This window comes from Littorina saxatilis, linkage group LG3 (assembly GCF_037325665.1).
Source record: "Littorina saxatilis isolate snail1 linkage group LG3, US_GU_Lsax_2.0, whole genome shotgun sequence".
In the NCBI taxonomy this organism is placed as follows: Eukaryota; Metazoa; Mollusca; class Gastropoda; order Littorinimorpha; family Littorinidae; genus Littorina; species Littorina saxatilis.
Window position 1 is genome coordinate 1,479,834 of NC_090247.1, and position 16,492 is coordinate 1,496,325.

The 16,492-nt window shown below is 41.5% G+C and overlaps 2 protein-coding genes across 2 annotated transcripts in view; one reads left to right on the forward strand and one right to left on the reverse strand.

Annotated features, from left to right (window-relative positions):
* Positions 1–16,389, reverse strand: part of LOC138961366 (uncharacterized) — a 146,517-nt gene extending 130,128 nt beyond the window's left edge. The window contains exon 1 of the mRNA XM_070332982.1: positions 15,428–16,389. The gene's annotated coding sequence lies outside the window, so the exon portion shown is untranslated. The remainder of the gene's footprint in view (positions 1–15,427) is intronic.
* The window catches only part of LOC138961368 (transcription initiation protein SPT3 homolog), a 114,562-nt gene continuing 102,625 nt past the window's right edge, over positions 4,556–16,492 (forward strand). Inside the window, exon 1 of the mRNA XM_070332983.1 lies at positions 4,556–4,666. The gene's annotated coding sequence lies outside the window, so the exon portion shown is untranslated. The remainder of the gene's footprint in view (positions 4,667–16,492) is intronic.

Below are 16,492 nucleotides of genomic sequence, written 5' to 3' on the forward strand. Positions count from 1 at the left end.
ATTTTCAAAAACCCGAAATGCACACAGAAATTGTGAACAATGAAAAACGGGCTCAAATATACTAAAGAAAGCCTGTTTTAAGCAAATTAGGTTTACTTTTGGCTTTTGTCACCAAGTTTACTGAGACTGCGCACCTGGTCGAAGGTTATCGGCCATTACAGGACTGACTTGTTAGTCTCGGCCATAATTTTGTATATTCATGACCAAGTGCATGTGTTCAGTGTCAAACTTTTAGGACGACACGCAGATCAGTTGACTCTATAATTATGTGTTGATATCGCTTTGAGCGACTCGTCTTTCGGTAAAGGGAGAAAAAGACTCCGCGCTCCGTGCACGACAAACGTTCATTTTGAAATATTATTTCTTCCAGTTTAAAAATGAAAGGCACATGGCCACGTTTGAAAATCCGTGTGATTGTGCGCGAGCCAAGCACGTTATTTTTCGTGAAAACTCCGCAAACAATTTCGCCTAGCTCACGGTTAGAATTTCAAATTGGATGTATGTAATTAATTGACACTTGACAGAAAGAGGCGATATTTGCAGAGACTAATCAACAACTTTAATCATTGAAAGTGGAGTTGCAGATTTTGACACGTGAATGGTCAGTGAAGCCGCCCACGCGCATCCGAATAATTAGTACGTATTTGTCTCAGTGTCTGTCTCTCTCTCTCTCTTGGCTAAGAATGGGCGCTGTTGGTATCAGTGTTTGCACGTGAGCATGCCGGATGCATATATAATCAAACTTGAAATATGTATGTGTGTGTGTGTGTGTGTCGGTGTGTGTGTGTGTGTGTGTGTGTGTGTGTGTGTGTCGGTGTGTGTGTGTCGGGGTGTGTGTGTGTTGGAATGTGTGTGTGTGTGTGTGTGTGTGTGTGTGTGTGTGTGTGTGTGTGTGTGTGTGTGTCAGTTTGTGTGTGTGTGTGTGTGTGTGTGTGTGTGTGTGTGTGTGTGTGTGAGAGTCAGAGATCAAATCAAATCAAATCAAATCAAATGTTATTTTTCGAGGGTTGTGGCATAAGCAATACAACGAGCTTTTTTTCAACCAGCCCTCGCCCAGAGAGGGGACTAATCTAATCACATATTTACACGGATATTCACGTAGAAAAAAAGGTAGAGAAAAACAACAACATATGAATATTTACATATTACATATTATACACAAATATATGTAACGTAGTGAAAACAATGCTGAATACACATGCATGAGTAAATGTGTTATTAAAGCGTTGAGTGTTTTTGTGTGGATATAATGAACACTGATGCTTTGGACAAATGAAAATAATTATAACTAAACGAAGTGTTCCATCACTATGATTTTTCGTAATTTAACATTAAATACAGTGAAAGTGTTTTTTGAAAGTATTGAGACTCATTGGGACTCTCACAAATTCCCGGGAGAGAATTCCACAGGACGCCACCAGAATAGGCTAAGCTTGACTTGAAGAGATCTATCCTTGGAATTGGGACGTTACACTTTCGGTTTGGTTTGACTTTAAAGTTTGCAACGAAAGTTCGTGGTGCACGGCCGGAAAGTATTTTGTGAAGGAGCACGCCTTCATTTAATTTAAATCTTTCTTTTAATGGGAGAATCTTAAGTTTCTTATAATCATCAAATACAAGACTGGATTGTTTCAGTAAGATTAGTTTTAGCGCTCGCCTATGTAAACTATACAATGGTTTTAAAATATTAGCACTGACAGCACCCAGATGGTCGAACAATAATCTGTGATGGTTTGTATATATGCGTTAAAGTATAATAACCTTGAGTGCTGATCTAGAAAGTGTTTAATTCTATTTAACTGATATATTTTTCTCGACATTGTTTTACATAACGACCGAACATGATGGGCCCAAGACAAATTATTATCGATATTTACTCCCAAAACTTTATGATCTCCAACCTCCTCTATTGCGTCGTTACCAATTAATATGGAATGAGGATTGTTTCGTATGTTTTGTCTCTTTTGTCTTGTTGTTATTAACATGTATTTGGTCTTTTTAGGGTGAAGACTCATGTGGTTATACTCCGTCCAATGAATGAGATAATCTACACTGTTCTGCAACGATGAATAAACTTTGTCTAATTTTTTATCAGTAGTGTGTAGGGTCGTATCGTCAGCAAAGAGTTCGCAGTCATCATTAATACTAAGAGGAAGATCATTAATATACAGGGAAAAGAGTAGTGGTCTGTAATTGGCGGGGTCAGAAGAACTACCTGATTTAAATAACGGGATTACTTTCGCCTCCTTTAATTTATTGGGAAAGTAGGATTTGTCAAGGCACAAATTATAAACATATGTAAGGGATTCTGCAATAAAAGGGGCAGACAACTTCAGAATTTTCCCATCAAGAGTATCCAAACCACGAGTACCTGTTTGTTTTAAGCTCAACAGATAATGGAAGACGTCGCTAACAGATAGCAGAGGAATATCTAAATTATGGGTAATATTTTTTGAATCACAAAACTGTTTCAACTTGTCCAGATTATTGTGTTTTGATCTATCAGTTGTAATTATTTTGTCAACAATAAAAGTAAAATGAATGTTCAGATCATCAGCAGGTATATCAATAACGGAAGATTTTACTGTATCTTTACGAGATAATTGGTTGATCACCTTCCAGATGGCTTTTGAGTTTTGTTTTGAACTGGATGCAGCGAGCTCACGGTAATACTTTCTACGAGCTGCACGTTTCATGGACGTTACTTTGTTTCTCTGTTTTCTGTATTCTTCTTCTTTTCCCTTACGTTTAAGAAAATCGCGGTAATCAATCGCACGTTGCATGTCGCCTGTAAGCCACTTAGGTTTGGGATGTTGCTCCACACGAGAGGTTCGAAATGGTGCATGTTTATCATACACTTTTATAAACAAGTTGTACCATAAATCAAATGCTTCGTCGGGGTCAGTATAATTATAAATCATTGAAAAATGTGTACAACTGAGTTCCGAAAGGTATGAATCTTGATCAAGTTTTGAAAATAACCAATATGTTATAAATTTATGTTTTCGTTTTGGGATTCTAACCCCTTTTTTCGACCACGTGAGGCACACTGGAAAATGATCGCTACAGCTAAAACTTGGAGCTGAGGTTTCAATAATGTTAGCTCGAGTTGACACATATATGGTCTATTAAGCGTAGATGAGGTAGCTGTAACTCTTGTTGGAATCGTTACTAACTGTTGTAAATTATGCAGGGATAACTTTTCCATCCAGCATTTGTTGAGCGAGAGAGAAAGAGAGAGTGAGAGATACTGAGAGAGAGAGAGAGAGAGAGAGAGAGAGAGAGAGCTAGAGAGAGAGAGAGAGAGAGAGAGAGAGAGAGAGAGAGAGAGAGAGAGAGAGAGAGAGAGAGAGAGAGAGAGAGAGAGAGATCAAATCAAATCAAATCAAATTTTATTTTACGAGGGTTGTGGCAAAAGCAATATAAACGAGCTTCTTTTAGAGAGAGAGAGAGAGAGAGAGAGAGAGAGAGAGAGAGAGAGAGAGAGAGAGAGAGAGAGAGAGAGAGAGAGAGAGAGAGAGAGAGAGAGAGGCCACCAGGTTGGACAGCGGACAAGATAACTGAAACCAAAAGGTTTGCACGTTCGAGCCAGTAACTTAGTCCTGTGTCTAAACCCACGTGATACATTCCGGTCAAGGCAAGTACTGCAACATCATTACCACCCCACCACTGTGACCCCACATGACTTAGCTCAGCTTGATAAGATTGGACAACATTTTGGATGAAATCACTGCTGCTGCAGGAACATTGAATTGGCAAGTCTCTAATAATCATCATCTCTCTGAGACCCCGTCCCCTGTCTACCCACTTTCCCGACTTAAATGTCCCCAATACTGTTGTAGGCCTAACTTAAAGTCAAATCCCTTTCCGTCCTCCGTTACCTCCTCTGATTCTTTTGTTGTATTTGTTCCTTTTTATATTCTTTGTCTTACATTTATAATAAGGGTATAAGCGATTTTTTTACCTTGACCCAACATGAAATAACAATTCCTTTCTAGATGTACATATTTATAACCACACTTAGTATAAGCTTAGCTTGTTGTGTAGTAACACATGTTCATATCGTATCATACACGTCACCCTGTATTTCCGGAATAAATCAGTTTTGTTTAAACCAAAGAAAACACAAAAGAATACATTCAAGTAGCTAAAACGTTATAGATCTTGAAACATCGATGCGAAACTGACAAGTGGAACCCTCATTCATTAAAACTCATGATCGAATACCGAAGTCAACGGACTGTCTTTCTCGCAACTTGAGCCGCTTGTACTACGGCACCGATTAAACTGTCCACGTGACGTCAGTCGATCGGCACCTCCAAAGGCTGTTCAACTTCAAGTCTGCTATTTCTCTGATTCATTCCGCTTCTCCTTCTATGAACCCCAAACGTCATTGTCAGTTTTTCTATGATATTAACTATCTCTACGTCAAAGCACGGAACTTTTCATCAGCCCATTCATGTTTTAACCAGAGACTGTTTCTGCTAGAATTCAAAACAAAACTGATCTTGAGACGGCCCCTCGAGTCGACTTTTGGTGACAGCGCATGCGCAAGAGTTGTTCCTGAAATGAAACATGGCGGCGTTGAGTGTGGTCTGCTCCGACAGATATTTCTTACTGAAATCCAAACATTTGCAACCTTTTGTCGCCGATACATAAATAAGAGGTAAGTAAACCGTCTTATAAAAAGTTTCGCCGAGCAGCGAAGCGGTAGCATCGATCGTTTGTCGCAGGCAAAGGAGAATCACAGGTCCCATGCTTCCTCTTCCCCTTTCGCTGCAAAATGCAAAAGTAGTATCGGCAGGGGGAAGGTCAGGGTTTCCGGCCCAGCGCGCGGCCTTGTGAGAGCGAGATAATTTTGGCAGGTGCGGGGGTGGCTGTAGGTTTAAACAGCTGAACAGCACAGTAACGCCTGTGGTATTTGTGACATGTGATTGTTGTCTGTCGCATATCCAGCTCGATCGCTGTGAGAGCGAGTGACCTGCCGGTTCATGCTGCTGAACAAATATGTTCTGCCTGCCCTGTGCCGTTATGTTCCTGGTTGGTCTAGATGTGGTTGTTAGTGTTAATGAACTCTCAGAAAGCTGAACACACAAACACACACAAATCACACTCTCTCACACACACAGTCACAGAGAAACACACGTACACTGTGACACAGGCGTACACACACATACACACACACACACACACACACATACACACACACAATCACAGATTATATATATACACAAAAATCGGCAGCTAAGTGCAATTTCAGTGCACACAAATCTTGCTAAGAACAGGTCTCATAGAGATTTAGGCAGCATGCATACATGTTGTAGCAAACCAGATAGTATCTAAACACCATTGTGGAGAAAAATAAATAACCGTGGTTAAAGCAAAAAATGTCCAGCAACAAACATCAGTTCACCAGGCCGGCGGGGTTAAGAGTGGAGATTTTTCCCGATCTCCCAGGTCAACTTATGTGCAGACCTGCTATCCAGGTTTCCCAATTGCTTCGTTTCCGGCCGATTTATGTGGAGCACGTGATGCGCACAAAAACTATTGGCGGTCTAGAAGTGTCGTCTGCGCAATGATCGCGGCGGCTTTCTTGACCGCCAAGGACGACTGCGCACGTTGTGAGACGTCATTCGTTAGACCTCAATAGAGACTTAACCCCCTTCACACACAAGCACAAGACCAAGTGCGCACGGAAAAGATCCTGTTATCCATGTCGGAGTTCGGTGGGTTATGGAAACATGAAAATATCCAGCATGCCTACTCAATGAAAGCTGAGTAAAGCTGACTATGCTCTCACTCTCAGAGTATAGTTTGGGGAACCCAAATGGGCAAAACGAGCTCACACGTAACCAGAAAAAAAATTCTGGACGCTGAAGAAAAAGAAGTACACCAGGTGTGCAAGTTATAGTTCTCAACAAATTGTCAAAAAGTTTCTAGTTTGCAATCCAATCCAAGATCAGAAGTCGCCCCACTCCCAACATCGACCATCTTTGATCTCAACATTAGTCAATGCAGAGACGTGGTGCTATCAGTTTTAGATCTTCGGGTTTGAACAAGAATGTTTGTCTTGTAGTTTTTGTGTTCTGGAGCGCCCATTAATAGTTGTAGACTTTACTAATGGCATTGGTCTTGAGTTGCCTTTTTTGCTGTTATTTGATGCTCTTTTGCAAATGTCTCAATCGATGTTTACCATGGCGTGCTCTTTTGCTCCGCTTCTCTGTCTACAATGTACAGGTGGGTAGCATATTGCATGTATTTACTCACCGCTGTTTCGTTGAGGGAGACCGCTGAGTGTTGATTGGTTGCGTGGGGTTTTCAGTGGGGGAAGTGTTCAACGTTAGCATCATTGTTTCTGCTGCTTGTGTTTGTCAATCATTAGCAGGCTTGGATTGAAAAAGGGGGCCCTTGCGATAGTCTTACAATTGGAATTCGATAAAAGTTGACTGCTGTTTTTGTGTACCCCGCACTGGTCCAGTGAGAGAGCATTGAAGCTGGCACATGTCCTTTTGTTATATTGTTTAACTTTTTTTTGGTCACTTTGTGGAAAACATCTGTCTTGCATACTGTCATATGCTAGCCTTTGTTTGAAAAACAGTGTCAGTACCAAAGTGTGTAGATTGTATAACTGACACTTATGATCTTATAACCTATAATATGCCCAAGTCAACATTTTGCAAACATTCTGCATTCTTATCAGCAGTCCCTTATTCGTTTGTTCTTTTGACTGCAGCGACATGCTGTCAGGCTTTGTCCATGTTTCTTAGTGTGAACAACTTACACACCTTAGTTCCTGTTTTGAAAGTAGCCTGGACCTTGCACATGCCAGCTGGGATAGGTACATGATTGTAGAAGTGGTGCACAGGTTGTGATCAAGAGGTTGGTCATACTCTCAGGTCTTGGAGAATCAGAAACAAGGATTTCTGTCTCTCCTCCCTTCCCTCGTCGCGATATAACCTTCGTGGTTGAAAACGACGTTAAACACCAAAGAAAGAAAGAAAGATTTCTGTCTTTTTACATTTAGTCAAGTTTTGACTAAATGTTTTAACGTAGAGGGGGGAATCGAGACGAGGGTCGTGGTGTATGTGTGTGTGTGTGTGTGTAGAGCGATTCAGAGAAAACTACTGGACCGATCTTCATGAAACTTGACATGAGAGATCCTGAGTATGGTATCTCCAGACGTTTTTTTTTCATTTTTTTGATAAATGTCTTTGATGACGTCATATCCGGCTTTTCGTGAAAGTTGAGGCGGCACTGTCACGCTCTCATTTTTCAACAAAATTGGTTGAAATTTTGGTCAAGTAATCTTCGACGAAGCCCGGACTTTGGTATTGCATTTCAGCTTGGAGGCTTAAAAATTAATTAATGAGTTTGCTCATTAAAGTTGTCATTAAAATCGATTTTTCGCAAACAGATTTAAAATTGATTGCATCGTATTCTTCATCGCATTCTGAATCTAAAAACATAATACATATGTTATGTTTACTCTTAAAATGTGATCACAATTAAAGAAAATAGATTAATTAGTCTTACGATTAAAATTTAAGAAATCGATCCAAAAATGATTTCATCTTATTCTTTATCATTTCCTGATTCCAAAAACATATAGATATGATAGGTTGTATTCAAAACGAGCACAGAAAGTTAACAAGAATACAGAAAAGCGCGCTTTCCTGCTCAGCACAATACGCTACCGCGCTAATCTGGCGTGTCAATATCACTACGTTTTGCACGTGGGAGGTGAGCGATTTCCTTCACGCGGGGATTGATGAAGCTGTACTGTCTTGGTGAAAAAATACAGTGCGTTCAGTTTCATCACGTGAGTTCGACAGCTTGACTAAATGTAGTAATTTCGCCTTACGCGACTTGATTTAATTTGGATGTGGTGTGGTAAAGTGACTGATACCATCCCTCCCATGTAAACGATCAGGTAGACCACAGTATACAGATCTGAACAAGGCTTTTACATGGGATCAGAGCATTCTTCCGGTTGAATGCCTAAACAAACATGAACACACATGCCTTTATGCCATCTTTATGCGCAGTGGGAATTTTCTGCTGAATTAATTTATTAAATGGCGCACAGCAGTGTCAATTTGCAAAATTAAATAAAAGAAAATATTGTGGCTCAGTTGACGTAGTAGCCAGGCCGCTGATTGTTAGTGTGTGTGCGACTAGAAGGACCCAAGATATACAAGCCCGGAAACATCTATGCAATAACACTTTATTACAACACTTTATTGTCCTTTAAAATGTTTCATTAAAATGGAATATTGTCTGTGACATACCCAATCTAAGCTGGTGTGTGTGAACGTGTGCACAAAAAGGATACTATCTTTGTTATTATGGCAAAAGAGTTCATAGCCCTTCAATGTTCATGTGCCCAGATTTTGATTTATGCACTGGGATTTCAGTTCATCAGTTGACACTGCACATGTACTGCAGTCTTTTGAATCTCTCTTTGTAAAATATAAGACATTTTTATTGTCAAATTTGCCAGAGATTTTCAGGAGGGGAAAGAGGAGGGTGAGAGTGTGTGTATCCTTGATGTGACACTGAGTGATAAATGTTCAACAAACAAATGGCATAATCTGTGTGTCTAAGTGTGTGTGTGTGTGTGATAGTGTGTGTGTGATAGTGTGTGTGTTTGTGTGTGTGTGTGTGTGACAGTGTGTGTTTGTGTGTGTGGGTGTGGGTGTGTGTGTGTGTGTCCTTGACATCAACATATGACACTGGTCGGTAAATTAGTGGCACATGACACGATCTGGCACACATTTAAACACTGACAGGTTTAGTTCAACCTGCATCAAAACACAAGCTTTAACCCACCTACACTATATATATATATACAAAATGTTACCCATTTTGCGGAATCCACAATTATGTGAATTGGGCACGACATATACATATTTGTACATGCAGTAGTCTAGCCAGGGCTTTCCACCCAGATAAGCTTTAGGTTGTGCACAGCTTGGCAAACGTTTAATTATTGACATGTTTAATTCAGCCATCATCAAAACACAGGCTTTAACCAACCTCCATACATTCAATCAGATATACTTATGTTTCCTGCACAAGCATAGAGGTTTAATTTTGACTGATAAGTCGTCGAATGTTACATACATATTCAGGCACAAACGTTTAAAACATTGACAGGTCTCGGTCACCCTGCATAAAACAAAGGCTTTAACCGACTTGCCATACAGTCACTTTTTCCACGGCTTAGGCCTCAACCCTAACATTTTTCACCACTAATAATTATTCAGGGCTTGTACAATCACGCCGGGGGAAGTGTTACGGCAGAAAAATCGCCGTGTGTTACGACAGCATTCTGCAGTCCGGTAGTCAACCAGGTTTTGAGCGCGAAAGGTGTGTAACTTCCAAACTAATAATGACTGCAGCGTAATTATCGAAGCCAGCAAAGTTTATTTGTTTTCAGCAGATTGTTTAGGCTATAGTGTGGAAGAAAATTGCGACAAACTGGCCTACCAAATCGATTTTCAGCGACTGTTGTAAATAATTGAAATTTGATCTTGTCATGTGCATGCCAGGTGAAACTATTTGCACGCTTAGTCGGGGAAGTAGACAAACTCAAGATATAAACTGTGACGAATGCGACATTAAATAAAAGAAGGCAGGGAATCAAAATTCCTGATAACAACCGATGTGTAGTGAAACCCGTTCATATTTGTTTGCAAACTGTCATACACTTTGGCAATAACATTATTAAACGAATAAAATGAGTGCCGGCTGCTGTAACAGAGAAGCGGGGCGGCCGTATCAGTGCACTGTTGGCGGCCGTAGCACAGCGACGCGTACCCCAAAAATACACATGCTCTTTTCCTCAGCCGATGACACAAACACACTTGCATAATATTGGGACACTGCTATTGATGCATTTCAGTTATAATACATCACATTACCTGATCAAATTACCGCTGTTGCTTAATCAAGCCTCTTGTAATCTCCACCATTTAAAACAAATTCCCCAAATCGAACAATATCAACAAACACGACGCTGTCACAAATGTAAAACAGAAGCCTCAAAAATTAAACCGATAACATGTTAATCCTCATGCAATCATGAATCCGCTGAGACCAAATAAACTTTGTTGGCTTCGATAATTACGCCACAGCAATTATTAGTTTGGTAGTAACACTACTTTCGCGCTCGAAACCTGGTTGACTACCGGACAGCAGAATGCTGTCGTAACACACGGTGATTTTTCTTCCGTAACACTTCCCCCGGCGTGACAATGCGGCAAGCATTGGAAACACCCATTGACACCCTTAGGTCACTGTCAGCCATCATCAAAACGCAGTCTTTTAGCCAACCAACCATCATCAAGAAGACACAGGCTTTAACCAACTTGCCACACATTCATATGTTGCTTGCACAAGCCTATAGCTAGGCCTTGCCACCACTGATAAGTCTTCAGGGTGTACATGTACATACGAAGACGAGAAGAGCCGGTAGCCACTCCTGGGCACCCTACCCTTACCAATGGCCTATTTGCTTTGTAAATTGATAAGGTTAGAGGGGCCTGGCAGAGTTCTGATTCATGGTAAGGCCTTACTACGAGGTCAAAACACGTCTGTCACTGATTCCACGCGGACAAGGGTACAGAGGACCCCCACCCACCCCGTGTTTTATTTTACCCCCTCTCCTCTTTTTTTCTCTTTTTTTTTTTAACGATTAAGAACATCAGTAAATTGATAAGGTTAGAGGTATCTTGTAGAGTTGGGAATCATACGGCCTTATTAGGAAGACACAGCATGCCAACTATGGAGTTATGTAATCCCCCTTTCTTAAGACCTCCAAAAAGTTCACAACATCTGTTCCTCACATGGAGGTAAATGTATAGAGGTTCTCAACAAATAGCTGGAAAACTAGAGTCTGCAGGTGGAGGTGAATGTATAGAGGGTCTCAACAAATAGCTGGAAAACTAGAGTCTGCAGGTGGAGGTGAATGTATAGAGGGTCTCAACAAATAGCTGGAAAACTAGAGTCTGCAGGTGGAGGTGAATGTATAGAGGGTCTCAACAAATAGCTGGAAAACTAGAGTCTGCAGGTGGAGGTGAATGTATAGAGGGTCTCAACAAATAGCTGGAAAACTAGAGTCTGCAGGTGGAGGTGAATGTATAGAGGGTCTCAACAAATAGCTGGAAAACTAGAGTCTGCAGGTGGAGGTAAATGTATAGAGGGTCTCAACAAATAGCTGGAAAACTAGAGTCTGCAGGTGGAGGTGAATGTATAGAGGGTCTCAACAAATAGCTGGAAAACTAGAGTCTGCAGGTGGAGGTGAATGTATAGAGGGTCTCAACAAATAGCTGGAAAACTAGAGTCTGCAGGTGGAGGTGAATGTATAGAGGGTCTCAACAAATAGCTGGAAAACTAGAGTCTGCAGGTGGAGGTGAATGTATAGAGGGTCTCAACAAATAGCTGGAAAACTAGAGTCTGCAGGTGGAGGTGAATGTATAGAGGGTCTCAACAAATAGCTGGAAAACTAGAGTCTGCAGGTGGAGGTGAATGTTGGAGGGGGGGGGGGGGGGGGGGGGGGTTTTCACTATAGTACAAAGTAATCATAATGCAAGCTACTGTGCACCCGTCATTGTGTGGAGATAGCTCTGTCCTTATCGACTTCGCTGACTTGGAGGGGGGGGTGGGGGGGGGTGGGGTGGAGGGGCAACAGTGTTTAACTGTCCGGAGGGTTTGTGCGTAAACGCTTCTGTCTGCGAAGAATAGAACGGTTTGTGGGAACTCGATCTTTGTTCGCATGTATGGTTTTCACTAAGGTCAAACGTCTTGAACGTGTGTTGCACAGAGAGAGAGAGAAAAAAAAGTCAGTCTGTCGGGACAGAGATCATGACAGGTATTGTATCCAGTAGGTTTAGTTGTGCAGTGAGTCAACAGGAAACTGTGTTGTTTTGACCTAGCAGGAAGTGAGCAGTTACATTCCTGTATTAACTTTCTTTCACTTCTCATTCTTTGGGTCATGTTGACAGGTTCAGTGGGCTTACGGACGGCCGACCTTTCGGTGCCGCAGTCTTTTAGTTTTCTATCCGGAAGTCTGCAAGCACTATCAATTTGCATTTAGGATGACTCACACAGCCAGCACTTACTTCCTCCACCTAAACTAAACTGTGATGTGGCCGGTTTTGACTGCCTCATGCATATTGGCTACAAATTAGAATTGTTGGAACCAATTAGCAACCGTCCTGTCTTGCCGCGAGATAAAACTCATTGACATTTAGGACATTTGCCTGTTATTGATGCGAAATCGTCTGATTTTGTGGCAGTCAGTGTTGCTTCATAGCAGCCAGTTCGTTTGTTGAAAAAGTTGCCGGGTGTAGTGCGGTTGTAAGCAGAAACAATATCATATACATTACTGCCCCGGGTTACTGGCGATAACTACATGATGAGGATGGAGCGAAAAGGGTGGGGATTGGTGCGCATTATCATCATGATTATGTGGTAATAAAGCACAGTCGCGTTAGGGTTCCTTTTGTTGATTAACTGTGTGTTAAGGTAAACCATTAACATAAAAGTTACGATACCGTTGTATGTAAACTCGGTGTTCAAGGTAAACATTTTTGAACGAATGCCACGTCATTCTGTTGTAGTAACCAAAGATAGAACCTCAGAAAACCCCAATACAAACTCCAGGAGAGGAGACCGCTACAGAAATTGCATGTTTGTCCTAGACACACACATAGCGGCGCAAAAGCCGCACTTGCCAAAAGTGGTCAAGACATTCTTCTCCGGACAAGAAAAAGAAAAGAGAAGAGGAAGTGTCCCTTTTGCCGGACAATAGCGTGTCCTTGAAGGTGTATGGTTAACCGTCCCAACTGGACATGGCAACCGTGTTTGTCAGTGTGTCAAATGGTTTTAACAGATCATAGTCATGCACACAAAGACTAGGTTCTATCGCTCTGCGCTCCGACTATGCCAGGAATGAGGAAACGAGCACCTCCGGACATGCAACCAATAATACAGGAATGCTGTCGCGTGGGGCAGAATGGGGGTAGGTTGGGGGGGGGGGGGGGGGGGGTGGAGGAGGGTGGACGCTGTAAAGGGTGTGTGTGTGTGTGTGTGTGTGGGGGGGGGGGGGTATTTGGCCTCAACTCATTGTTTTGTGTGTGAGTCATCAAGTCTTCTGGTTACGGCAACCTGGAAAACGGTTGTTGTAAAGAATGAAGCGTAGACAAGAAAGCCGACTGGTCCAGACGGGGAGAGGCTGGTGTATTGAGCTTATTATTGGGCTCAGTTGAAGGAGGTGGGTGAGTGTAGTGATGTGTGATTGTGGGGCCGTGGATTAGTGTTTCTTCATTATTATTATATTATATCAAGTCTTATATCGCGCGCGTATCTCCAGACTCGGACTCAAGGCGCAGGGATCTATTTATGCCGTGTGAGATGGAATTTTTTACACAATACATCACGCATTCACATCGACCGGCAGATCGCAGCCATTTCGGCGCATATCCTACTTTTCACGGCCTATTATTCCAAGTCACACGGGTATTTTGGTGGACATTTTTTTTTATCTATGCCTATACAATTTTGCCAGGAAAGACCCTTTTGTCAATCGTGGGATCTTTAACGTGCACACCCCAATGTAGTGTACATGAAGGGAGCTCGGTTTTTCGTCTCATCCGAAAGACTGTATTCATGCGTGGCATCGAACCGAAAGAGATTATATATATGGTACTTATCGTCACCAAGGTGGTTTTGTGTGTATGCCAGCTACTAATTCATGCTCTTTATCTTCTATTATCTTTTTCGATGATACAATTACATCCCATCCTATTCCCTGTAATAGCCCCGAATGACCCATATGGTTTAAAAAAAAATAACTTCAATAATTTAACAACAAGCCTCTGTATTCTCTGTATGCGTCATTGGGCATGGGTGCCGCAGAAGTCTGACATATTTTGCTTTCTGGTGAACGGATCTCTCGTAATAAACCATTGTGTACATCATTGCGGTGTATTCTTTCCATTATGGTTAGACATGTTGAGAAAACTTTCCTCCTTGAATCTATAAATATGAAATGGACCGAATTTAGATGGACCCGTAATGTTTGTCAACAGAATGATGAATTCCGGAGTTGGTAAAGAACTTCCGGTAATGGTGACTTTGCTGTATTTTGAGGTAGCAGGCTGAACCAATCACGCAAGAGGCATTGTCGTTACAGGTTTGCAAGAAAATAGCATTGCTCACACTAAATAAGGCGACATTACTACATTTAGTCAAGCTGTGGAACTCACAGAATGAAACTGAACGTAGTCCGCCGCTTGTGCAAAAGGCAGTGAAAGTGACGAGCCTGTTTGGTGCTGCAGCGGTTGCGCTGTGCTTCATAGCACGCTTTACTGTACCTCTCTTCGTTTAACTTTCTGAGCATGTTTTTAATCCAAACATATCATATCTATATGTTTTTGGAATCAGGAACCGACAAGGAATAAGATGAAATAGTTTTTGAATCGATTTCGGAAATTTAATTTTGATCATAATTTTTATATTTTTAATTTTCAGAGATTGTTTTTAATCCAAATATAACATATGTATATGTTTTTGGAATCAGACAATGACGAAAAATAAGATGAAATTGTTTTTGGGTCGTTTAATAAAAAAATAATTTTAATTACAAGTTTCCGATTTTTAATGACCAAATTCACTCATTAGTTTTTAAGCCACCAAGCTGAAATGCAATACCAAACCCCGGTCTTCGTCGAAGATTGATTTGCCAAAATTTCAATCAATTTAATTGAAAAATGAGGGTGTGACAGTGCCGCCTCAACTTTTACAAAAAGCCGCCGGATATGACGTCATCAAAGGTATTTATCGAAAAAAAGAAAAAAACATCCGGGGATATCATACCCAGGAACTCTCATGTCAAATTTCATAAAGATCGGCCCAGTAGTTTAGTCTGAATCGCTCTACACACACACACAGACACAGACACACACACACACACACACACACACACACACACACACACATACACCACGACCCTCGTCTCGATTCCCCCCTCTATGTTAAAACATTTAGTCAAAACTTGACTAAATGTAACAAAAATACAGGGTGTAGTTTTCTGAAAACTCGATGTAATGTAATGGCCTGTTTGTTGCCAGACCCAATCTTGTTGGCCTTTTGAACGGTAACGGATCATATGTCTTTGAAAATGGTTAATTATGAAACAAAAATACGATACAGGGTATATAGTTTGCTGACACTTCGATGTGACTTAATGGTTTGTTTCCAGACAAAAGCTGTTTGGCCTTTTGAACGGTAAAGAATCATTTCATTGATGTTAATAATAATGCGTTATGAAACAAAAATACCACCCCCCTCCCAACACACACACACGCTATGTTTAATACACACTAACGTGGCTGTGTGAAACGCTTATCAACAAATAACTTACCGACACGGAGACCATATTTTCTCTCTCCATATCCTTCCGACACCCCAAACGCTGCTAGGGGTAGGGTACAGACATTTTTAGTGGCGTTATGATTCATAAATCCATAGAAGATTTACACTGTTTTCAAGTTCTTTCCCCGTCGCTTTGGCAACACAGAATGAACACACATAACACACGAGGAACAATCCTCGATGCAACGGACGATGATAGATCAACACACAGGAGGATCGCGTTGGAAAGAACAGTGCATGTTTCGCTCGCTGCACAGTCAGTGTATTGTAGTTATACAGAGCGGGGAGTCATTTTGCACCCACTTAAAAAATAAAAAAAATGAAAAATAAAAAAAATCGGCGAGTCTGGTTTGCAGTGGAGCTGCCGTTACGTGCACAAACAGGGTTTTGCGGGGCCCCACCACAAAAACCCGATGCAGCATTTGGCAGTGCAAGTCACATCTTTAGCATCACAGTGCCACTTTTCTCACAGACGCGTCACCCTGCGAGAGGCGGAATACTGTCACATACACATTGGCGAAAACGGTGGCCAGGCACAAACTGGGGCTGAACACTTCAAAGCGGAAAATGCACTTTTCTTTTTTGTCTTTTCTGTGTTTCTTCCTCTTCGTCGTCTTTTTAATTTTTTAATTATTTTTTTTATCAGTGGCGGAGAAAAAAATCACTTTTCAAGAAGTGTGCACAATTCGAGGTAGGATCGAGAAATAGAAAGTTTTCGCTACAGGAAGGTTGGCTGGGCTATCCCTTTTCGCCGCCGCCGATCACATGGTGAGCCAAAATACTACAGGAATGCGGCATGTGAGGTGGAGAAAAAATGGGTGTGGGAATTGCCGCTTTACTAGCCACAGAGCCACATCAGCTCATTGCTGTGTCCACGTGTGGAAATGTGGTAACATAATTTAGCTCTGTGTGTGTGAGTCGATTAAAACTGGTTTTTTTCTTTTCATCTTTTTTCTCTGGCTGTCTCAAGCCCTCTTGCTAATGTTAGTTTAGTGGCGGGTTAGGCGACCGAATCTCGTGTAAACATCCACTTTCGCTGCTGCTGTTTTCAATT